The sequence below is a fragment of the Lonchura striata genome, chromosome 1 (assembly GCF_050655825.1).
Source record: "Lonchura striata isolate lonStrDom1 chromosome 1, ASM5065582v1, whole genome shotgun sequence".
Lineage (NCBI taxonomy): Eukaryota > Metazoa > Chordata > Aves > Passeriformes > Estrildidae > Lonchura > Lonchura striata.
In genome coordinates this window covers 99,522,490-99,549,154 of record NC_140703.1, presented here as the reverse complement: position 1 = coordinate 99,549,154, position 26,665 = coordinate 99,522,490, and the positions used below count along the sequence as shown (strand labels likewise).

The 26,665-nt window shown below is 37.7% G+C and overlaps 1 long non-coding RNA gene across 1 annotated transcript; it reads left to right on the top strand.

Moving 5' to 3' along the window:
- The first annotated feature begins 2,142 nt into the window (after positions 1–2,142).
- Positions 2,143–21,474, top strand: LOC146768789 (uncharacterized). The gene is made up of 3 exons (XR_014956588.1): positions 2,143–8,944; positions 9,329–9,601; positions 14,838–21,474. It is a non-coding gene; the product is annotated as an uncharacterized LOC146768789 (long non-coding RNA).
- The last annotated feature ends 5,191 nt before the right edge of the window (positions 21,475–26,665 follow it).

The window sequence follows — 26,665 nt, the reverse complement described above, 5'->3', positions numbered from 1 at the left end:
ATCTCATCACACAAAATCTCTCTTCAGCAGACAAGCTTGCTCCTACCAGCCTGGGTCCCAGGCAGTCCAGGCCTGCCATGACTTTTAACACTCAGCACCTCCAAACCAGCCAACCCAAATGAATTGCAACTTGAGCTAGATCCAGTTCCCATTCAAAGCAGGTGCAAGGTAATGTGAGCTTCTCCATAGCATACACTTCCCTAGATATCAAAATACTTTACAGATTAGCTTGATTGAATTTTCTCAGTTTTAAAGGTTGGGAAATGAGATTTTGACACAGTTATAGATATCAAATTGTCCACTGTTCTGTGGCATATTTAGTCTTGGAGCCTGTGACACCAGACTCCAGGTCATACACTCTGTGATGGACAATGTTCTTCAGCAGGTGTTTCACAGAATATGTGTTAGCAGGTCTTGGTCTTAATTCTGTTTTCCTTCCTTAAGTGGAACACATCAGTGCCTGTCCCACTACAGGCCTTTTATTCTGATCCATGTGAAGGATGGAAAGTGGTAAGTCTGTCTTTTTCCCCAACTGAGGAATGCCTGGTTATGGCAGTCTCTGGCAAAATTTGAGTTGAGGCTTAAAAAAGTTCAGATGGAGAAATGCTGTAACCATGTCTTCAATGACACAACTACTGCTGATTTTATTGCAATAATGTGACTACTATTAATGGGTGAGTCAACGCTCTCATGCCTAAAGACATGAGCTCAGTTCTTGGTGGGATTTCAGGCTGTGGTCTTACATGTGCATAAGAAAAGGAAATTCCAACCTCCACAACGTGTTGGTTTGTAAATATTACTTCTAAGAATGAATTTCTTCCTCCTTACTTTGAGCCTTAAGTACCTAAATCAACTTTTTCAGGTGTAGCCTAGAAACTAAAACTATTGATATGGTATGGCCTGATGTGTCCTTGCACAAATATGAACCTCAGCTTCCACACAGTCTGTACTCCTAGGAACATTCTTCACTGGCACACTTAATGAGGGCTGCCTTATGGAGGGGCTAGATTAAGTACAACTTAGAGACAATTTAAAAAAAATGCAAAAGCTCAAATGTACAGGCTTTGGTACAGTTATGATTAACTAATTACTTGGACAAGGCTACTGAAGGTAGGTGTTGAAATATATACAGCAGTTTATACAAACTGATACATTGTGCATGCTAATATTTATTATGTGATAGGATACCATGATGGTACTAAAACAAAGAGCTATAACAGCAAACCTAGAAATACCTAAAAACATTTATAACCAAAATGGAAAATTATGTCATGACTGGAAAAATGTTTCTTGATTTTTAAATTATTCTTCCAGTCCATTTTGCTCTTTGGCAAATGTAGCCAAAGAGACAGATCCAAGAAGTTCAGGTTCCTAATAAAATAAAGAGTTTTTCCACCCTCCCAGTGTTCAATTCAGCAAACTACTTTTCAGAAGAATATATTCCTAGTGTGCACATAGCCAGGAAGGACTCTAAACCAATGTTGCTGATGAAGCAGAGTAAAGTAAAGGTTGTTTCATTTGCTTCAATGTGCACTTCGAAGTATTTCTGATTTATCTTATCTCAGAACTTTCCATATGTGCTATTAATAGCTTTTCAATGTTTGCTATTTTATTTTTGCTTTTGAAGATTTTTGTCTGCAAGTTCTTATTACCTGTGCACAATTCATCATTATCTGTGCTTTGTTTTTAGTACACTTTGTCACAAGTCATCTATCAAATATGATTCTTTAAATAATAAACCATTTCTAAAGATTTGAAAGTATGTTTGTTTACCAAACCAAATAACAAAGGCAGAGTTGAGCTCTAATATAAGTCTGTGTGAAAATCAAAGCCTAAAACTTACTGACCGTATTGCTTTTGAGGAAAAAGTAAGGAGAAGTATAGGATAAAAAAAAAAAATCTTCTTAATGAATTGGTATTAGGTACTTTGATAAAATCTGAAAGATTTGAATTCAAACCTTATTTTGAATCAGATAATATGTTAATGTTGCAAAAAGCCCCAAAAGATTTTAAATTCTATTTCCTCTTCAAGTCTGCTTGAAAAACCCTAGTTCTGCATTTCCCTATTCCACCACATGTGACATGTAGCATCACCAGTCAGCTCATGCAATTGGTTGAAGTCTCTTGGTAGAGGGAATATTTTTGCAAGTTCAGCCGCCACAGTTAAAACAAGTAAAACTTGCTTTAAATGATATTTCATTTGAAACAATGCACCAATAGCAAAGAATTTCTGGGTAGTGTCTCTGGAAACACTACACTGTGTTTGCTAGCCGTTTATGAAGAACCATTAAATCCCACTAATGGACATGAGAATGGGTGCTGAAACTCCTGAATTGTTGAATTTGCTATAGATTTGTTAAAGGCTGTAATGAAACCATTTTTCTTCTCTTTTCTTATTTGTCAAATAAGAAAGAAAGCTGCAAAAATACAAACACGTTACATGTTTCTTAAATGCTAGGTAGTAGATACTGTGTAATTAAAAATTAATATCACTGCAGTGATAACACAGAACAGTAATCTGCACTGAATAATCTTTTGTTCCCTCCTGAGCCAAGAAGGCCTGGGTGAATATATAATATATGTCTTGTCAAATTTGTCTAACTTGTTCTCAGGAATTATAGTGATAAAAATCTCTGAGTTTCCTTAAGAAGTCAGCTTTCTCAAATGCTTTACAGAACCTCTCATCTCACATGAGCCTCATTTGCTTCAGTTTAAAACTATTTCTTTCTGGTTCTGTGCATGATGAACTTGATAAACAGATTTTTTTTTTTTTTTTAAGATGTCATCAGACTTAAAAAGAAGATACTTATATGATGAGTTGAAATTTAAACCACTGTTTATACCAATTATGGCTGTCACATATACACCTGTTTTGGATTTTTTTTTTATTTGAACAAGCATAGGTAAAGCAATCTTTGTTAAACTTTCTATTTTGTTTCCTCTGTATTATTTAGTAACACAGGTTTCAGAAAGATTTTTCTTTTCTGATTAATCTTTGTATTGCTAAAATGCAGATACATGTTCATGTAAAAAGATTAGTGATCTATTTTACTTGGGAGGTGATATGTGATAATTGAGCAATCCAATAGAAAGGTGTTCATAATCACAGACCAAATTCCAAGGTCCCTATCTTCTTTACACTTGAATGCTTCATTTAAGGCATTCAGAGTTACACACATCATGAAATATTGTGGTTTTGAGGAGAGGATTTCTGATAGGGCCTCACTCTCTGATAGCATTCAAGCTCAATGGTTCAATATTGACCCGGTCAATATGAGTGAGGTAAATTGCTTTACAATAATGGGCAGAAAGTCCATTTGTTCCTCCTTTGTGATAGGAATGATCATATTCAGAGTAAAAATACTGAGGTAGTAAGAACTGGAATGCTCTTTAAAAATAGAAAGTTAAAGAAATAGACATCCCATTTAAATCCCCAAGCTAAGGACTGGAACATAAAGGTTTTGACACTTAAGATTCCCAGTACATCTCAACAAAGGCTTTCTTTGAATTTTATTGAAAGTAGGAGCTGATTTGTTTGCAGTTTAGCTCTTGAGGAGGCTCACAGTGGGGGTAAGCAAACAGGGCCGTAGAGACTGGTGTAGATAGAGGTTCCTCCAGACGTGCCACTGCTCTTTTCTCAGAGATAAAACCCAAGAGATTACAGATCAACAGAAAACTTCCTTAAGGTGAGGCCTATGTTCTAATGACTCTTTTTTGCTTTACAAGGCTCAGGGTGTGTTTGGGAAGGGAAGCTATTAAAACAGATGAGGTTTGGTGATATATTGTGTTCGGTGCTCCCATGGGACAAAGGGATCCTTTGATTCCTGCTCACTTCTATCCCCTCAGTTTCATTGAAGAGGCCATGCTACAAACTCAATAGAGGACCAGATGTACTTAAAAAAATAATTTTGTTGTTGCTGCTGCTATATCTTAAAATCTGGGTCTGTTCTGTCACCCCCAGCAGCAGTTTTTTCTGGATGGGAAGGCTCAGGGGAGAAGTGTCTGGGTGGCCAGGGGCTCGGTGAATTACTGGGAAAAGGAGTAGGTGGAACCAAAACCATAAGACTCTTTAAATTGTGTGATTGCCAAAGGCAGTTGTCCACAGAGATGAAGAGGAATGAGGAGATGGTGACTGTTGGCTGCCTGTGGTGTTCCTGATGAAGAACACCTTTTGGAGGAGTATCTGTTCACCAAATTCCTTGTGATGCTGGAGCAGCTACAGGAGGAAGCCCCAGGGGAACTGGGCACTGCAGGATGAGTGGTGATTGGTGCCCATCTTTGGCGGGGTAGCAGGATCCTCAGGTCCAACCTATGGGACCCTCCTGACTCTGGCTTCCTTCTCCCCATGGTACAAGGAGAACATTTCCCACAGATTCTTTCCCAGTTGTGTCGGTGCTGCTGGAAGTACAGGGGTGTAGGAAGGAGTGATGTGAGAGGTGACCAAGGGAAGGAAGGAGAGACTTACTGGATGAAGGAAACACTTTCCTTCGTGAGAATGGGCAGGACACTGAGGAGCAGAGACAGGGAGTTGGGGTGTCTGGTCGGTGTGTGGGGGTAAGGGCAGTCTGGTTAGAGCACAAAGCACTACAGGGGAGGTGAGAGCTGTTCTTGTGCTGAAATGAAGAGGAATATTTTAGTGGGTGGTTGTGTTGGCTTTCAGTGGGGAGAGATGGAGGTCTGTGTCCCCACTATTCACCACTGCTGGTAAATTTCCTTTCCCCAACCTGAATACCTGCTGAGATTGCCTTAGCTCCTATCCCATAAAGTCTTACTGCTATTTCCCAAAGCCACTGTGTGATGCAGACATTTGTGAGAACTTTCCAACAGCTCCAGTTCAGCCATGCATTTGTCTTCCATATTCACACACATGTAGTTTTGCTGGACAAGTGAAAATGAAAGAAATTCTCCTGCTCCTATATAAAGTATGTGTGTATTTCCCATACTATTCCCCATACTGTGTGTCTCCTTTTGGAGCAGCTTGCTGTCATCAGATAAACCTTGGGAATCATAGCTGGGCAGGCATGGGACCAGATTGGGAGCATCCTTTTGGAACCTGGAGGCGGGAGGGCTGTGAATAGAGTGGAGCAGCCCCTTCCTACCTCCTCTGTGATCCCCTTGACCACAAGTCCTAGGGCAAATTCTCTCTGATACATCCTACCTAAGTGCTAACCTCTTCTGAAAGATGGCAATACATGAAGCTATCAGTCTTTTGCCCTCTTCAATGCCTCCACTGAGTAAAGTGTTGCTGTGATGGATGTTGCCCATTTGTTATTGGTATTTAATTGTTCTGTGCTGATGTTGAGAGAAGGATATAGAAGGGACAGTGCCTGTGTAATTTGTTTTGATCCTGTGACCTATATCCCAACCAGCATTACACTTTTGCAGCTTTTTCCATGGCTGAGTGAATTGAGAGTGCCTATTGTTTCAATAAAAAGCACAGTGATCCTTAGCCTGAGCACGCAAGGCAGGTGTGCTCAGTGTCTACTGACACAGCGAGGTGCAGCAATGTTTCACTGAAACACCAAGCATGGAACACCAAGGCATGGCCACCACAAGCAGATGAACTAACAATTCTCTGAGGTGTGTCCAGCAAATGAACTTTAGTCTGGGAGTGCATGCTAATGAGCCCAGGCACTGCCTGTCCAGTCCAGAGCCTGCACAAGTGCATTTGGATAACTCTTCATCATGCCATGAAATTATCCCCATTCTTTCACAAGGAAGAAAGATGATTGAAGAAAAGGTTAAAAAGTGGCAGAGTATTATTAGAATAATGTTTGGAGAAGAAGAGAGAAATGGACACATAACAAATAAGCAAATGAGAGAAAAGTTTCAGAAAATTATGAAAGTATTGACATCATAGACATTGACATGTCCTTCAGCTTAGACTACATCAGGAGGAACAGGACTTACATGTGATTTCTAGGGTATGTTACATAGTATTGGACATATTTATCCCACATGGTTATTGCACAGTATCTTGGATTACTGGGATGGTGTTTGTAGCCCAACTGTTGATGTCTCCTGGGCTCTCCTTGCCTTGTCAGCCCATATTTGAGATTACTTCTGCATATGCTGTCCATGAACAGGTGGCAGCCTTTGTTCTTATGCTCCATGCATGTGGAAAACAATTCCCTCCTTGTAATTTTAAATTTATACATAAAATGAACAAGAAATTAAGCAAGAAACCAGACATCTCTGCAGTTCACAAAACTTAAAAATAGAGTTGAACACGAGAATTAGACTAAGACTCACTTTCTCTGAGCAACTTGCAACATAGCAAGAAAACGTAGGACATTTTTATCAGGATTATCATATGATGTCTTGTTAGTTTTTGGGACAAATGCTTTCAACTAGTGCAATATCATTTGGACAGATGCTGCCTATAATAGCAAAAAAATCCTTCCCAAAATGATGGTTACCATAAGCACATAGTGTGACTGCCCATCTCTAAGGAAAATTAACAATTGGACCAGATGGCTAAAAGACAAATAATAATTCAGGAATGCTGAGAAAGAAATCAATACATTAATAACCATGCTTGAATCTTCTCCAAGGGCAAAATGATACACTGTGAATGTGTTTGTCTAATCTTCTGTAGTAATAATAATTTTTAGTCCAGGCATTCTTTCTATTAACCATATGGTTTATCAGGTTTTTCTTCCCAGCAGCAGTCTCCAGTGGAGGGACTGTGTTGCAGTTGCAGCACTAATACAAACATCCATGTCTGAGGAGAGTGAGAAAAGTGTATTTGAAATAGCTGGAGTCAGATGCTGATAAGCACTGTCAATCATGTTCCCATCTTTAGTTCTTTATATAACAGATATTTTTTCTTTTAAAAAACTACTTAATCATTATGGTTACATGTGTATCTGACTCTAGCAAGTTCTGGAAATTGTTATTTGGGATGAGGGTATAAAGTTTTATCCCCTTTACTTTGACTAATGATAATTTTCCTCCTATTTTAATCTGGAAGATGAAAAACTGCCATTGTTTTGGTACAAGCGGGATTTACTTGATTTTTTTTTCCGTAGATGTTTTTCAGGACTAAGCAGGTAATGGAAACAGCTTCATATTTTGTGCTCCTCATGAGCAAATTAATCACAGTTGCAATTAAATATGCAATGACATTTGTAAAGATGTACAGTACAGATTAATTTAACCTAAGTAGTTCTCAGCAGACTTGTTCTACATGGAATATAAGTACTAACAGAGAATATGACTTCTTTTTCCTTCTGGTGTCTCTCAAGACTCCTTGCTAAAGTCATCCCCATCATACTGTGGGCTTTATCCTGGGATGCTTATGTGAAATTGATTCTTTTACTCTCTCAGTAAAAAAAAGGAACCTAAAATGCAAACATGAGTAACTAAGGCCAATATTAAGCAATGTTGTGATGCCAAAGCAGTGTAAAGAGGCCTTTGTGTAAATGAAAATCAGACTTTATGTTTATGTGAATTACACATCTGCAAAATATCTATAATATAGAACATAGCAGTTGTTTAATTTTTACCTAATTAGAGAGGCTTGAAAACATCTGGCATTTGACACCAATCCATTTTTTCATTGTATCCTCTCTTGGTAAGCTGGGAATGGAATATAATATATCCCACGAGATGTGCTTTAGTTTATGACAGGTGTGCATTTCCTAGCTGGTCATTCATTGTATGACACTATTTGTTTCCCACAGATACAGCTGGAAATACATTTATTTGGCAGTGAGGAATTTGCAGGGGGGGGGAAACACTGGTTTAGGAGGACACTTACATCAGAGATGTAGATATATAATGTTTGCACAGAAATCTCAATGTGGCATTTCATAACTTTCACAGACATTTGCTTTGTCAACTAAAATACCATCAATTTAACAAAGAACTGGTGCAAAATTTCCAACATTAGTATAAAAAGTAAAATGAAATGTGTATTGTCAAAATAATCACTCCCGTTGCATATGTAACTTTTTATTTAAGCAAGTTACTCCTGTTGTGCTTTCTGCTGCTAGGAATAAGGGGGTGACTGAAGTTGTCCAACTGTTGGCCAAGGGGTGCTTTGTGCTTTGTGTGGGGTCTGTGGGTGGGGAACAGGGCATGGAGCTTTCTCCTCCTTCTTCATTCTAGAGGATGTGGGGAGCCCTGGGGCTGCATGAGAGATTGTGGGAAAAGCTTGACATAGCTCATGTGGAGCCTCTCATTCTCTGATGACAAAAAGAGCAGCTCTGGATGTGCTGCTCACGGAGTGTGCTTGCTTAGGAGTAGCATCAGGCTGGCACGTGGACTAGACTGGTGCACTCAACAGGGCCAGCCATTGCCTGGGCAGCAGCTCTCAGCTGTGCTGGTAAACTTCTACCCTCCAAAACAGTCATGCACACCACCTATTGGCAGTGGACCCAAGCTGACTCCCAAATTACCCCTGGAAATAGTTTGTGAGTGTTCACCATAGTGTAAATCAAAAGCACACCAGAAGTGACCAATACATGTGGCCAAATTGCAGTGCCAGGGAGCATCCTCTTGTGTCACTTGCTGGTATAGGCATAGTATTGTAAATGCAGGTGAGCTCCATGGGAAGAAATGATGATGTCTGACTCCAGTTCAGAGAGGTGAATGATTTCTTTATTATAACTATATTATAATACATTAATATACTATTTAAAAGAGATACTAAAACTACATACCTACTTTTTCTAACTACCATACCTAAGTAACTCACAACTCGTGACCCTGCTCTTGAGAGTTCAGCCACAGGTGGATTGGATTGGCCACCAGGCTCAAACAATCCTCACCAGAATCCAATGAAGTAATCACCCCAGGTAAACAATTCTCTAAACACATTCCACATGAGAAAACATTGAGCAGAAATATAAATTGTTTTCTCTTTCTTTCCTCTGTACTCCTCTGTGAAAAATACTGAGAGAAGATTGGACCTGCAACAGCATACTCCAGATGTCCCTGTGTAATTTATTGCTCTTCACCTGGAGTTTCCCTAGCAAATATATATACAGAGTTGTGAAAATTCCTAGTTTAGCTAAACTTCATAAACTTCAAAACAACTTAATGCTGCTTAGCTAAACAGCATAAAAAAGGCCATTTCCATAATCTAGCTTTTTTTTTTAAATTGTAACACTTCTGGTTTTGTTGTTGCTGCTATTTTTTTTAAATTTTAATCAAAGCTAATTTATAAGATCTTCTGCAAGTCTTTTAGAATGGAAAACATCATGTAGCCCCTTGCCAGATAAAAATATGTAGGACATGTGTGTGTTTTAATCCCATATGAATATCTCATGAAGCATATGCATTCAGACCACAGGTACTGTGAACTTACTGTTTTGTATTGCAGGCTCTCTCCTTGTCCTCAACCAAAGGAAATGACTATGTTTCAAGTTTTTCCCCTCAGATGAATGAAGGATGGTGACTAATTTTCTGTATTGGATTTGGCACCAAAAATAAAAACCAAAACCCCAAAATACCCAAACAAAACAAAAAAATCCACCAAAATCCATCATAGCTGTGTAATTGGAAATGGATTTTTTCCCCCCATATGGAATATGGAAAACCTTCACTCCTGGTGGAAACAGGCCCAATTCAATGCTGCTGGACATGAAGAAATGAGGTTGGTGTGAGTTTTAGTAATTATTTTTCTCTAAACTGTTCATGTTTTCTCTCACTTAATTTAAAAAAAATTTAGTCTTCTGTTATTCTTCTGAAGCTTTTTCTTGTCCTGTCATACCCCCCTGCTGCCCTCAAAAAAACAATGCTTGATCTGATGACATTGTCAAAATGGATTTATGGATTTGTTTACTAACCAGTATTCAGAATGGGTTGAAACAAGTTTGCATTTAGGAATGGATATGACAGATGCTGCTTTCTGAGAGCTGATTCCTGTCATAATTTTTAAAAATAGATTGCTATTGTAAAATGATTCATAACTAAAGAAATTTGAGGGTAAAAAAGTACTAATATAAGTTCTGAAAATGGCAGCCTGGCATTTCTTAAGCTGAGAGGTGAAATGTAACAGCTCTGTGAAAAGCATTTCCTCTTTTCTTTTTGGCATGTTTTCACTTATATCCAGGGTGGTCCTGAGGATTTGTGGGCTCAGAGAGAACAGAAAAGATTCTTTTCTTTTCTTTTCTTTTCTTTTCTTTTCTTTTCTTTTCTTTTCTTTTCTTTTCTTTTCTTTTCTTTTCTTTTCTTTTCTTTTCTTTTCTTTTCTTTTCTTTTCTTTTCTTTTCTTTTCTTTTCTTTCTTCCCACTATCTCTGGGTATGCTTGGGTCCGAAGAGTGGTATTTCAAGTGTTTGGATACAAATATGTCCTCTATTAGGATGAGTCTTGATTTCCCTCTGCCCCATTTCTTGCAGTTCCATTGATAGTTGATTTGGTTATTTTGTTTGGTTGGTTTATCACTTCCCAGAATTGCATTTACAGCTTTAGCATAATTGTGTTTTCAAGTCTCTGAATCTTCTCCCAGCTGCTTTTCTCAATCACTGTAATCTAATATTCCCTGTTTTTTCCACTGAACATTTCAGGCCTCGTTTCTTCCAAAATATGCAGATTAAGGCTAGTAAACCCTCCTAGACCTTAAACCCTGCTCAGTCACATCAGAAAATTAGTGCTTTTTAGTCACTGTGGAAAGAAAATAATCTTGCCACTTCCATTTAATAGTATCACAGCCAAAACAGATGATATGGGAGTGCACATTGGCATTGAAATAGCTCTTTCTGAGGAGAAGCACATTCCAGAGGAAATTGATTTTCATGTCACCAACTTACACATATTTTGAAAACTACCTTCTCAGCCACAGGTTTCAGAGCTGATTTATTTGTCTTTGTTTTTGCTATATTTGTTCAAATGAATTTTTAGTGAACTAAGAAGTTGCCTCTGACACAGGCTGAGGAAAGGTTCATGCAAAGAATGCGTAGTGCAGAACAGTGTGTACGTGGAGGTCAAGCCAGCCCTGTGAAGTGCACAAAAACAGTTGATGGCAGTGTCTGACCAAGTCCACCAAAACAGCTTGGGGATTCCCAAAGCCTAGGCTGGAAGGCAATAATGTGGTCTGCTCTCTGTATCTCACAGGCTGCTACACTTCATCCCGTTATCCATGCTGAACACATTGCTTCCTGTTTAAGTTAAACGTGCCTTCCAAAAAGGCATCCGGTTTTGATCTGAAATTAGGGAAGGTTTGCTTTGATAGCTTTTTGCTGATGATTGACAAAGTCCAAACAAATGATTACTTTCAATTTAACTTTATCTGGCATCAGCTTCTGACCACTGAGGATTATGCTCTTCAATTAATGAGCCTGCTGTTTTTCTCTATGACATCACTGCATGCAGTCATGTCATCTGACAATCTCCTTGTTAAGCTCAGTCTATATGTCTGCCTCTTGAAGATATTTTCTATGCTTCAAATCCTTTCTTTTGTCCCTTTCACAATGTTTTCAATTGTCTTTCAGAGGTGCAAACTGTGGATTGTAGCTGGCATCTTAATATATTACTGTGTGCCTCCTGGCAGTTATGGCAATTAAGAAAATATGTTTTTTGATATAACATATAAAAATTGACTGCATTAAGTGAATTATCTCCATACACATTAATTTAAGATATGGATCCAGTCACTGTCTTCAAGCTGGTGACAGCTTGCCTCCTGTCACATCAGTATGTATATGGCTGGTATTGGTTTTCAGGATTTTGTAATCATTTTAGCCTATGCCAGAAGGATTTTTTTTCATGAAGCTGCTACATGCTTTAAATTAAAAATTTATGTTTGCCACATACTGTGAAATGTTCTCTTCATGTTCCCATCACCAGTCATAAGATGTTTGAAATTTTGCTGGCTCTCTTTTGAAGAATAAAGAAAAAAAAAAAAGAAAAAGAAAAAGGAAAGATTCTTCTGGTCTAAAGTGGGTTTTGTTTGTGTTTTCATTGATAACATGATTTACTGAAGGAGTGAGAGAAGAGGAGAAAAGCTTGGGAGAAGGTACAGATAACTCCCTCTCAAACTGGAGACTGGTGATAATAAAGGTGTGTCGTTCCCATGCTTAGGACCTTCTCTTAGCTCAGATGACTTCAGCCCTGTGGAATCTCCTGCACCTCCTGGCAGCCCAAGGGAGGCAGCTCACCAAAGAACTCTTTGGCCATGCTTTGCTTTCCTTAGATGCCATACTTTGCTTATCAGAACCATTTCACTTAACAAAGTGTGCATCCCTGGGACATAAACTTGGCAATGGTTTTGATAATTGCTGCTTGTATTGCACATGGTCAGTGCTTTTCCCTGTCATTAATGGTCTCTTAATCGTGTCTGGAATTCTGCAAATGTCAGGAATTCAGGCAAGACATGGCCTGGATTTTTCAGGGCAGATGCACTTTGACCCTTTTTAGGAGAAGATTGAGAGGGACTGCTGGAGTAATTAGTTTTCTTTACCTTCCCCCACCCTCATTCTCCAAATAACCCCCCTAAATTATTCAGTGCTAGATGTCTGCTTGAATGGCAGAGCTAGGGCTATGAGAACATGCTAGTGACTCTTGTGAGCAATGTATTTATCCCAGCTATTAAAGAAAATTAACTTTGTGAAGAACATATTGTACAAGTAGGCATAATTATTGTATTGTATTCCTTATAGGAGGATGGGTGGGAGAGGGATTTTATCAGTAGTTCATGCCTGTCTCCCCAGTCCCACTTGGAGGTTTCTCTTTATCTTTGTCAGCATACCCTACTTTGCACATGACAAACTGCTCCTTCTTTGTCACTTGCACGTTCAGTCTTCTGGTGATTTATGTATTGCAGCTTTTGTGAGAATATTTGTAAAACTTGTTTTCTTGGCTTTTGACTCTTTTCCATTGCTGAGGTTGTGAATTAGGCAGATGTTCATAACCCACATCCCCTGATGAGCTCAGTGATACTACCTGGGGAGCCACAGGGGTGGTGTCTGACCAGTTTAGAGTAATATGTGCCTGAAAACTAGGGAAAGGCATTCAGTATATTTGTGTCACAACATATTAGGTCATTTACTTCCTAAATCTTGTGATAATTCAGATTATTTCAGATAATTGCTGATTGTAAATTCAGCAATTAAGACACTGTTTCTGCCATGTCTAGTTAGGCATGGCTTCTCAAAAAGAAGCACACTCAAAAAGTGCTTGATGTGGCTGAGCAAATCTCAGTATATGACATTATTTCTGAATTTTCATTAATTCTCAGTTTCAATTTCACTGATCTGATTTGCTGGGAGGCTGATGTGTTAATGACCCTGAGTCTGCAGAGTCTGGAGAAACAGAGGAGATGCTTGGTATTACCAATTTCCTTGTACTTTTGAATGAGCTTTGTGTTCTCTACCTTTCACCTTGTGGCTTTCAACATGAGAGCTAAAAGAAACCTATTATTTTTTTATTAAAGTCATATGTTAGTGTCACTTTGTAGTTTTCTTCTGTGAAATGATTATTGAAACTAAAGTGATTAAATTGGTATAACCTTGTGCTGTCCTCATTTGTTATAGCAGTGATCTGAGTGGATTGTCTGTAAATGCTGAGTAATCCTTGCCTCAAACTGGGATTATATAGCTGGTAATAAACAGCATCGTAAAACTGACATCACTCAGCCAATGTTTTTCTTTAGACTTAAGTGATGGTTTATATACACTTTAAAGAGAAAATTTCTCCCATTAGAAAGGCTGGGAGAAGCCACCTGGAAAGTACTCATCTGCAAATGCAAGCTTTGAGCCTAGGGTGGTTAAATAAGTTAAAAACACACAGAGAGAAATAGAGTAGAAAAAAATAAATGTGTATAATTCCTCTGTCTTGCACATTTTGCAAACAATAGCCAGAGGGATGGCTTTGACCTTAAAGTAAGGTTCACTTATAGCACCATGGATTTATCTTGCCTGATAGTTAATACTGTTCACATTTATGAAGAGTGGGTTGTTTATCCAGAAAATTTGCTTCCTTTTTAACTAAATTATAGTGCTAAAGAGACAATCTTTCAACGTGCAAAGTGATGGTGTATTGTTCGGTGTACAGTACAATTTCTTTTTCTTTCCATAGCTGAAAAGCAAATGTATTTTCAGTTTGATCTCAGCTTTTGAAATCTTAGAATCATCTTTGTTATATTAAACACAATTTAAATATTTCATATGTAATCAGTTAAATTTTGGTAGCAGGAAGTCACAAATGGCTCTACATATGTACATTATGAATAGTGAGATATTTTGCCCGAAGTCATGAAGTAAAATAGAATAGTGAGATATTTTGCCCAAAGTCATAAAATAAAAAGCTATTGGCAAATCTCAGACATTTAAATTTATTATCTGGTCCCGCGCACCTAGACCTAGCTGCTCATTGACTGATGTTATAAATTATACACCTCTATGGGAAAGTTTTTGGTAATCTTCCTCTCTGAGAGTCAGACTGCAAAAGCTGAAAGGGGCACTTTCTATTTACATGCAGACAAGTACATAAAGTACTAAAAAAGCAAACCATGAGTTACATCTTTGGAATTTCACACAGTTCACTGGGATCTCAGAAAACCCAACTTTAATAGGGGGCTTACTGCTGTATAGCCTCAGGAGTGAAAACCCAAGCACTCCATAGCTAGCTCTAATAGTTTTCCCTTTTAAGATATTGACTAGTTTATTTATAGTTGCTTTGCTTTTTGTAACAGGGCTAATGTCAATGACAAATGAAAGTTGTGAGAAAACCCCACTGTTTTTAGAACTTTTTAAAGACAGGCTTTATATGCAGTGATTAGAGTTATACCTAGCAAGCTGCTAAGTACTGGGGAGAATTTAATTTTCATGAACATTTTTAATGCTTTTAATACATTGAGAATAAATGTTTTTGGTTTTGCATCCAATTTAGAATGAAAATGGCAAGAAGAAATATGTAATGGAAAGAAGGAATGAGAGCAGAGGAGAAATATGAAAGAATAACAAATGAAGGAATGACAGCAGCAACTGTTGGGTAGAAAGGAACAAACCTAAATCAACTGGAAAACTGTATCTATCCATATCTATATCTATCTATCTATATCTCCATATATCCATATATCTATATATCTATATCTGTCTATCTATATATCCTATACATACTCTTTTCATGTCCACAGACTAAGTCAGAAGAAAAAGATGTCGGAGGCCAGATGAAATGAATTTACAGGCTATGTCTGGGCAATATACCATTGTTTCCCTGTTCTTTTCCTAATCAAGACCTACCTACTAAAAGTAAACACATCTTTTATGGGAGAGGCAGCAAGGTTGTCTTGTACATTTTGCACCATCTGGGTAGTGTGCACTCTTCCCTTGTGCTTGGCCTTCTTGCTGCAGCACATATTGCAGCTTTCTCCTCTGCTGGAAAGCCAATGTTTGTATTGGATGGAACTCAGGAGAGGGAACTGTGTGTATAGGCATCAATTATAGGAATCAGGTTCATAAACTTGCCTGTTAGAAAATTAAACACAGACTTCAATTTTGCAAAGCTGCTATTTCCTCCACACCTATTTTCTTATTGCAAGAGATTTGTACAAATTTTCTGTGGATTAATAGTGGTCAGTCCAAATTTAACAGCAATATGATAAGTCATACCTTTTAAAGAGGTCCTTGTTTGTTTCTGCAACTTCAACAATGGCTCCTAAAATTCTCCAAAATGGAGCAGAAACAGCTGTCTCATCCTGGAATCTCCCTGCAAAGTTTGCTGATGCTTGAACACAGAATGTCTGAACACAAAAACTGTTTTAGGACAGTGGACAGGATGGAGTTACACCAAATTCCATCTCAAATGGGAAGGGCAGCAGTGGGAGCTGGGGCTTGTGCTCCTGCAGGGAACTGCATTCATAGCTAGATGGGGGAGGCTTGGAGCACTGCAGAATGAAGAATTAATGCTATGTTTGGCCACAGGAAAAGTTGTCAGCACATCCCTGGCCAGTTCAAATTGTGCACAGATGTGTTCTGTGCAATTTTGATAGGTTAATAAAGCAAAAGGAGGGCAAACACTGGGGGCTTTGGATGAGCATGGCTTAAACCCTAAAAGGAAAGCTGCTGACAACTTGTGGTTTACTTTGGACATCTCTAATGGGAAGAGGCAAAGATCTTTAATTTCTCAATTCTTCTAGTGTGTAGTAGAGAGGTGGCTGTTAGCAGGGTGCACTTCAACCAGCAATATTATCTGGTGTGCTGCAGTCTCTTCTAGAATGTGTGCTGCTGTAGAAAAGTTGATAGGTGAACGGAGGAAAATATCCCACTATGGTACTAAAACTAAGCATACCAGCCCTTGCTTCTGTAATGTGATCCATTTGTCACTATAAATAAGGAAGGAAATAAATTTAGATTTTAAAATATCCACAAAACTGACTTTTTCTTCCTTTCCTATACTGTCTGAATAAATCTAGTCACACAGATGTGTAATTCATCCTTTTTTTAATCAAGAGCAAATTATAAAATGAAAGTCAAGGTATTAAGCTCTTTTCTCAAACTACTGAGATGATTAGGCTCCAATTTGATGGTTTAATTTCCTATCACAGGAGTTTTACTGTTTGCCTTAGGAGGAATGCCTTAAGAGAGTCAGGTCTGTAATTTCCTAGACTCTCATAACACATTCACAAGCCTGAATAACCCCAGACACTACACGGGATTCCAGCTTCTGCTTTTGACAGCTATTTTTAGTCTGTCAGACTTCTGCCTTTGAACACTATCCCAGCTGAGACCCAGACTGAAATAGCTGAAGCTGCTAATCAGCATTTGGTCTCATGTGAGTGCAGTTGAGCCATCCAGAGTTTGTGGCTCTGTGTCTCCCCAGGGATGGAGCCTGAGGTTGGTGTGCGGTGCTCGTTGTCAGCCTTTCCTGGAGATCCATTTCTCTCAGTGTGTTGTCAGGGTGGCACCATGTCTGCCAGGACTGTCAGCTCCAGCATCTTGTGTCTTGTCCATCCATGGGATTATGTGAGTCGTGCCTGCCATGACAGGCATTCTCACCATCTCCCCTGAGTCACTGTCATCAGCTCAGTCCAGTTTGGTGAAGTTTAAGACTGACACCCTTTACTTGGAATGAGAGATGGTTGTGAACACCTTTCAGCCCTTCCAAGATCTAGTAATTTTGTTCAGTTTGTTTCTTGCATTACACCACAAAGTCTCAAGACAACTTTAAGCTTTGTCATCAAAAAGTGAAATCTCACCAGGAAGGGGGTGGCTTTCCCTTTTCAGCATTCTCTCAAACCATAACCACTGCTTGTCTTCTCCATCTGTATGGCTATCTGACAAAAAAGATGCAGGACTTCAGAGCCCCTGGAGGAATGCCGGTCTTCCACACCCTGGGAAGGCAGGGGGTCAACTTAAAAACAGGATCAAGTATTTAGTACTAAATGAATTATTGATATTTCCCTGTGCTCACACACGCACACAGACAGAGCCATAGGACATTATGTAGGAGTGGTAATGGGTTCTTACAGTTCTGGTGTCTGTAGGGAAAATCACGACTCCCCATGACTCACAACAGAGTAGCAGATCTCCTTAGGACTCCAGGATGCCTTGGAAGGGAGCCAGTCTTTATTCCAGGAGCAAAGAAGCTAGATTCTCTCCTGAGTGTATTGTTTCTGATGTGGAACAAGCTGGGTCAATGCTGGACTAGGGGATCATGCACCATAACCCACTGCACATCCTTTAGGTACTGATGCTTTCAGGATAACCACCATGCCTAGTCACACTGCTGAACCTGCACTTGGACTGAAATAGCAGAGATCTAAGGGTCCACACCAAAATTCACTGAAAGTCCAGGTCAGAAATGAAGTAAAGCATCACGATTGGGCTGATTTAGCTGATGCTGTGGTGGTGAGCTCCTTAATGGAAAAAAGAGTACAATTATAATGGGTCACTGAGTTATAGACATACTGGCAATCTGTCTCATCACATCTTGGGCATTTTGTTGCAATTATAAAAGACTTTTATAGTGTAGATGTTTGTAGACATAAAGTATATTGCTGCATTTGTGAAGAGAGGCGACCTTGCACTGCACAAGACAAATGTTGACTGTGAACTGCTGTGTGTGCTCAGCAAATAGCTAAGATTCCTTCAGGGTTTTAGGGGATGGATCCATTCCCCAGCACTTTTGACAATAGTATGGTAACAAAGGGAGTTAAAAAGAAAAATAAGAGGCTTAAAACTGTCATTTACAGACTAGAAGCACCACAGATTTTCCCTTAAGTCTTTCATGTCTTTATTCAAATTTCATATAGGCCAAACCAAATTAAACAAAAAGGAAATACGTTTCAAAGGGAGCTTTCTTGCAGCAGTTTATGCTGAATATTTTTCTGAATGGAAAGACCTTTCCTCTCTGCTGTTGAAATTCATCATGGGAAAAATTGATATTCCTGCACATAGTCCTGTGAATCAATGGAAGTAGCTAGGAATCTTCCAGTGGAACTTAGGAATCTTCCAGTGGAACTGTAGCTAAGAATACTCCAGTGGAACTTTGCAGCAAAACAAATCACTAAAGCAGTGTATCCAGCATATTTGTTCTGGCAACAATATTGATTTGACTAAAGCTCGCTAAATCTGCCTTAAATTTCTAAGGAAACTATTTCTGTATTTCTGATAGTTTTATTCTAATACACACATAGGTATTTTAAGCAGATGTCATTGAGGTTTTTTACCCATTGCTTAGTACAAATAACTTCTTCAGTGATCATTAGTGGTGTCTCTGACAAAGTAGTTTTCTCTGAGCTGATATAAATGTGATCCATGCAAATTCTTTTGGTCCATCACTATCCAAATTAAGTACTGAAAAATGCATATTTATAAACAATGCATATAGACAAGGGAGGCATTATAAACTCTTTCAGAGGCCAGACAAAAAGAAAATAGAGTTTTTCTCCCTCTTGTGTTGAAGTGAAGCTGTTAGTAACTTCAGATGTAATAGGGTTACAGTGACACAGGGACAGAAGCAAGGAATAAAAATGAAATTAAACTGCCAATAGAAGCTCCAATTTTGAAATTTGCAAGCCTTGTCTCATTTGACATGCACAGAAAAGAGCCAGTTTTAAATGGTGATGGTATTATTTGTTGTGCAGTACTGCAATACTTGCCACTCATTTCTTTGATAGTTTCTCCTTTTTTTATTCCATCTGTCTCCAAGACTGAAGAGGAAATGTAGCAACATCTTAAATATTTCAGCATAATGAAATAATATTATGATTTGAAAGCTGAAACTTGTGTGGTTTTGAATTCGGAAAACCTGGGGACCCAGAACTGTGGTTTGTGAAGCTTTGTATATGCTACACTGGGTTAATATCAAAGTTTCTATTTTGCTTTAATATTATATTTCACTGATTAAGTGATTCCTTCACTTGATACATTAAAGAAGCTATAAGATTAAATTTAACTAGTTCATTGAATTGAGGGATGCCAATGCTCCAGGTTTTTCTAACTTACTTTTTCATTGACTAGAAAGTGGATATTGAAGAATTTTTCAAATGTTGATAGCCAAGTCTTTGCTTGAGTGAGGTTTCTTCCTGCAGATCCCCATTCTGAGAGGCTGGGTTTTGTGACAAGCTGATATTAGGGAAACTCACTTTTGATGGACACTTCAGACATTACAAACCAAAAAAGTTTTCTTCAATGAGTTTCCTACTAACATTTCAAAGCTGTGTTTTCTGCTGGAGCATACCACATATGCACTGTGGTTCTGGTCTATGCATCACTTGCATCTTGTCTGACCGCTGTATTTGGGTTTCCTTTCTGTGGAAGGAAAGGTGGAAGGTGGGGAATGGTGGGGAATGATGTTGTGTATTTGGGTTCTGTCCTTATAAGAAAATAGTCTGGGCCAGGGAGACACATGTAAAGCAGGGAAACATTCTCAAGTTCCCTGATCAGATTTAACCTGAGACCTCACCTATGAGAGCAAGTATTTCTCACATACAAATACAACTCCTTGATGTGAGGTCATTTAATGAGCAGCAGTGCGTTATACTGTCTGATATTTCTATCTTTTTGTGCATTGTTAGAAATCCTGATATAGTAGCTCCTTTAAACTACCCCAAATTGCCTGCTGTTTTTCATATTTAAGTGACTAAAGTGATCGTAGCTTTTTACACGTTTTGTTACTTGTCTGAAATTAAATTAAATTAAACTAAAACTGCTTTTCTAGCTTCTAAATCATGTGGCATGTCTAACTCATGTCTGCTTTCTCAAAAACATTGGTCATTTTATTAAAAAATTATGATGTAAATAGGCTGAATCGGAACAGTAGATCAAATGTTCTTGCAAAGTTTTCCAAGAGGGCAGAATGCCCTGCCTGTGAAGAAGATAATGTCCTTAATGTTACTGCAGGCATTACAAAAAGAGCATAGTTATTCACTGCACTTACAGCTCTACTGCCTGTCCTGTCTTGCTGGGAATCAAAAAGTCACCTGAACTTTTTGAGCCTCTTAGGCCAGGGTGGAAAATTGCATTAGTTTTTGTAGTTCAGAATAGATTATGGTTTTACAAGACATTATAGTTTATAGAGAAATGTCATGCCAAAGATCACATGGCCCTCGACCTCTCGACTCAGATCAGCAAGTTCCCATTAAAGCTGAATTATTTGGAACAGGCTCTAGCATGAATCTAGAATGAGAATTTAATTGCCTTTGCTCTATCTCTGTGAGATACACAAACTCTGATATGCTTCCAATAGGAGTGTATATTATATAAAAACATTATTTTGATACTTCCATGGAAAGTTTTTTTCTATTTTTACTGTTGTGCATAGATTTTTACAGTTGGATTTCTCAGGAAGAGAAATCCTGGATGATTCTGTGATTTAAAACTAGCGGAAGTTCTCTGTGACATCTGTGAATTTATTTCTTGTGAAAAAATTTTGTCACATATACTATTCAGCTGGAATTAAAAAGTGAGAATTCTGCATAGTGTTACTTAAGTTTACATGGTATAGAGCATGAGAAGAGCACCAGGGGAGCATAATTCTGCTAACTCACAAGTAGCTAAAGAGGACAGCAGACAATTAATCTGATTCTTCATGCCCAAAGTGATAAGTCATCATCCCACCCTTACAACTATACATCCTATTGGCTAATTTAAACTATAAATTTCTACCCTGAAGTCTTCATCTTACAGTATCCCTATGACCTGTGATGCTACTAGAATCTATGAGTACACTAGTTTCCTTACTCCTTGTCTGCCAGCCAACATATGATGACTTGCATGGAGAGTCTCCATTCCTGTGGGATTACCTTACATTTCAGGTGCTCCAATTAAACCAATAATTCAGATGTCTCTTGTTCTCACTCACTAAGCAGGGTTCAAGATGAATCTTGGTGGACAAATGAAACATAATCTGTGAAAAATCCCCATCCATTACCTGCCTAGTCTATCTTAAGCCTAAATGTGATGCATGCTTTCTCTTGCTGTCTTCCTCTGACAAACACCATTAAGTCTTTCATACCTAATCCTGCTTAAAATACAGAACCTTAAAATACTTAGGGTATTTTAAGAGTGTTTTATACTTCTAAAACACCAGTATTATCTTCTAAAATACTGGGTGTTTTAGAAGAATCTCTTTCTGCTGCCCCATGGGTGGAGCACTGCACAAAAATTGCAGTTGTAGCCAACTTTTGAACATTAGGATGACAGAGTGGACAATGCCTCTTTCAGGTAGTGGTTAGACTTTGTACTCTGGAGTCCTGCCTCTGCCAATGCAGTATCCAAACTATAGATCCTCTCTTGGGGGTAACCTGGGGCTGAATGGGAAGTCATGGGCAGGCAGAGAAAGCCCGCTCTGCCTCTGCTGCTGAGTAGCCATGGTGACTCTTTCAGGAGTAGGAGAGTCAGACCTTGCTTAGAACTATTTTCTTGGAGGAAGAAGAAGGAAAAGAGGCTTCTATGACAGCTCTGTTATGTGCAGCTCTCCTGCCTTTGATATATGGCCTCCATTATTCAAGAAGATCTTGGCCTCTGTGCATGGCATTACATAGATTGTAAGGATAAAGCTTTTGTCCTCAACAAGGCTGGTACAGAAATATTTTATGGTCATCAATTTGCTTGGGCATATATGGGTGGCTTGTTACACAAAGGGATTAATTTTGTCTCAGCCTGTGGTATCCTTTTGTCCCAAGGATCCTTTCAGGCCAGGGCAGCCCATGCCCTAGCTTTAGACTTTCAGTGACTTACTGGAGATGAATTCCCTGAGAGGGTAGAGCTCTGCAGCAGCTAACTGGTAGATACAAAAGCAGTTTACTTTCTAATATTTATTTAGTTATACTTTCTGTTGAAGCCACTCTGTAGTATCCTGATGCTGTTTACGAATGACCAGCCTGTTAGGACTTGCTTCCTTCAAAATTTTCTTTCCAGAAGCCCAGGGTATATGAACAGGTCCAAGTGAACTAAAGTATGCAAAGTAAACATTCCCCTATAATATTGTACATTTCAGTGATGAAAATGTACAACATGATTGTATGGGCAAAATTGGGCAAATATTATTTCTCCAAACAAAGTTTCAGTACTATCTTAAAATAGTGTCAATCACATCTTAAATGTAAAGACTTCATTTAAAAAATAAATGCATCTTGATTCTTTTCATTCTGTTTTCAGTGGTGCTTAGGTACACAGGATTAATTTGTTTGACTAATTTTCAGTTTCAGTTACAATGGTATAATCTAATCCAGGTAAAGACACACAACTGTTCAAAGCTTTTAACTTTTGTTTTCAATGTTAATTCTTCAGTCATGGTTAGAAAAACAATTCTTTCAGAAATCTGATTTGCAGTGCTTCATTTTGGAGTGTTTTTGGCTTCTTTCATCTGCCTTCCAAACCTGCAGTAATAATATTACTCTATTATTCATATTTGCTTGCACAAATCCTAGCTAAAGAATGCAAGCAAAGAATCAAACTGTCATCTAAATCAGCAGAGATTTGAACTGAATGGACCAAAAATACCATTCTGCTACAGTCTGTCATAGTGCTTTAATTAGTCCACCATCAAACTTCTGCAGTTGTGCTTGTGTCAAAACTATAGTTCTCCTTCATTAAACATAATTAGGAACAACCTTCAGAAACAAGAAAAAAGTAAACTACGCCTTCCTAGTGGTATGGCTTACTTTGTTTAACATGGGAAGATAGCAGTGTTTAACATAGGAAGGTAGTTCTAGCGTTTTGCCTCATCACTCTGTAAATGAAATATTTTTCAGTCAAAACCCCCTTTATACCAGTTACATTAATAACCTCTCACACATTATTCCAAAACAAGTTTAAACAGGATAGAACAGTGCATTAAATGCATCACAGCTGCTACATGTACTCTTGAGTTTTGATTTACGTCTGTCACAGTAAAAATAGATTTTTATAAATGGATGTTTCATGCTTTTCACTCTAATGTATGACATACAGTGAGACTCACATTTCCCTTAAATAATGGTCTAGCCACTGTGAATTCCTATCACAGCTGTTGAATGGTGACTCCAGAGCAGATGATTTAAGAACAAAAATTCTGTGAAAGCTTCAGAGTCAAACTGAACAATCTGAACAATCTCTGAACAATCCTTATTCAGAGGCTCCTAAAACAAGCTTTACAGTTTTTCATCAAAAAATGCAGCACTTTGGTGTTCTAAATTTTTGTTTTATATGCAAATGATAAATGTCAACAAAATAGCCTTTGGGAAGAGGGCATTTTAAAATAATGTTACTATGTGTAGCTGTTCTTAGGAGAGAAAAATAAAGTACAAGCCACAAGCTTCAAGGCTTGCTAATTTACTCTGAAATAAATAAACCCAAGGGATTTAAGAAAATGTGACATGAATTTATTTCAAGAAATTGTGAATGACAAAAGACCTGAATATTAATTTGTATTACACAGTTTCTTTCTGTTAGAGATTTTTTTGTTTTCCTCTGGAATTGTTTTGTTGCCACAGGGCAATAAATTAAAAAATACCCTTAGACTTCTCTTTGGGAAATACTTTATTTAAATTATTTCTCCCCTTCTTTTAAGTTTTAATTTAAAGAAGAAGAATAGTAAAGTCCATTAGTAAAGCTCTGAACTAGGTTCAAATCTAAAGATTAAGTGTGGCAGGTTAAGACTTCTATGGCTTTCAGAAATTTTGATTAAGTAAAGCAAAAATACTTTATGGTCAAGTTAATGGTTTTATGGTTATTGTTGGTTTGGATTTTTTTTTTCCGTTTCTTATTATGGTCTTGCAAAAATAGAAAAACACAATTTGAATTATTATTTTTTTTTTTAAATGTTAACAGTTGAAAGTCAGCAACATATCTGGAAAGCCTGTATTACACTCAATGTCAGAAGGTGTTTTTTGCCATCTTTGAAATTATTTTTTATTATAGATTATAAGGATGAAAATTTTATATGTCAGTATAAAAAGATATTTGAAAACATTGATGTGCATAATAAATGTCTGATTTTATTATGTTTGCTTGCATATTGAGAATTTACTTTCTCCTGTGTTTTGTTCTTCCAATACCAGAGGGAATTTTTGAAGGCTGGAATATTATTCAACATAAACTGACATTTTGAGAGTTCATGAAAAATAATTTAAAAACCTTAAGCCAGAAATAAACTCTCATCTTTCTAGGAAAAAAGGTTGCCACACATCTGTACTAACCAGAATTATAAGTTTGGGGATAGTTTTGCTGAAGTTATCTTTTATAAGTACACTTTCTCCATTTCTTAATTCTACAGCACAGAAGGTCCTGTCAGTTCCGACATTACGTTTTAACATATCCATTTAGAGAGAAATTTCATTTTTCTTTCCCGATGTCTTCTTCTACTACTGAGGAGAAGCATCTGTGTGTACCAAGAGAAAAAAATGTAAGCTGTAATTTTAAAAAGACTTGAAGACAATGAGACTACCGATTATTATAAAGTTAAACATGCATCTAATATTTTGCAGTAGTAACTTTAAGGGAAATATTTCCTTGGAAGGCATGCTATTATAGGAGCTAATATAATAAAAAATTGCTTTTCATTGCTTCTAAAACCCTCTGCTGTATAGTAATCTGTGCTTCATCAGGAAGGAGAATGTGTGCACTCCAGAAGAGGAGAAAGGTCACATAAAATCCAGGATTTCACAATGTCTAAAACATGTAGCTGGTTGCTTGCTCTTTTTTGTTTATTTCAGAAGCTGAAGTATTTTATTTTCTGTTCTAGGAAATGTGCCAATCTAACACTTCAAGTGACTAAGTATTTCTCATATGTCCCAAGGCTAAGCTCTGGAGAGGAGGGTTGTGAAAGAGGTAATGGAGTAATATCTTAAATTGAAAGAGCAGGATTTTGTGCAAGATTTTAAAAGGCTTATAGTTATTACTGCTATTATGATGAGTATCTCAGTTGTATCTAAAATAATATCCCAGATAAAAGTACCATTGTTAAAGGCTGTACAAATTTGTAGGGTGAGAGAGTTTGGGAAGAGTTGAGACAAGATGAAAACAGTCATGTGGATATGATTACTCCAGCAAGTAGATGAGGATTATAGCAGAGATGAAGTAGTTGAGATATAAACTTTTTAGATTAAAAATGTACTTTAAAAAGTATTTTGTGAGAATATCCAGTTGAAGCCAAACATGATGTCCTAGAGAGCTGCTTTTAAAGTCCTAATATTTTCAATTAATGACACTAAAAATATATATTTGTCTTTTCTACCAGCAGCTGTGTTTTGATAAATCAAACTTTGACAAATATTATGAAAACTTTGGAAAGATAACTGAGAAAAAATATTTTTTGAAAAAAGACAACAAGTTTATATTTAATGATAATAACTTTTCACCAGTCACTAGATGTTTGACTTAATTCAGGCCTTGGATTTAAACAGCTCACATGCCTGACAGTCAGAGCTAGATCTGAGAGATATATGATGAGCTGTGAGAACTTCTCCTTGAAACAGACAGGAAAGTGTACAAAAGCATAAAGAAGAGCACTAACTCAGTGCAATGTGCTGTAAATCCACCAGTCTTACACTTTCTTATGCTATCATAAGTATGAAGTAAGTCAGTAGAATTAAATTAAATTCTTAAAATCTCCTAATGCAGATTAATAATTTTGTTTTGGTTTTGGTTTTCTATCATTTTTTCCTGTTTCAAATCCTAAAATATTTGGCCTGGGACTTAATTTCTTTGCTGTTCACATTTAACAAAAAAGGCCTTCCAGAATAACCATCCCTCTCTGGCATTTCATGTGACAGGAGGCAAAGAAAAGACCCTCTATACAATGCTGAGCTTAAAAATAAACTTTCTGGGTTTGCAAATAAGTGAAAGCACAATGGAATCCTGTGTTTCAATCTCGTGTGTGTATTCATCATGGATGCCTAATTATGAAGCATAGAACTAAAGCTGAACTGTGTACCCCTGGTTACAGGACCCAGGGGATGGCTGGATTCACTGGTTGTAACTTGCTCCTCTGGGGCCAATTAAAAGCACACCAGGTAAAGTTAAATAAAAAAATATATAACTCCTGTATACTACAGATTTTACTTATTGCTGAAAACTGGCATCAAGAGAACCTTGGTAAACTGCACTTTTTATTAACTGCTTTATATGAAACCTTTAGCACTACCTGTAAATTCCCATTTGTGTCACCATTTATTATGAGAAATACAACTGGAGGAAATATTTAGATACATCATTCTTCTGCTACCCTTGTGAAAGAAGTATTATCTTTGCTAAGAAATAGGCTCTGCAGTCTTGCAGCCCCTGCAAGAA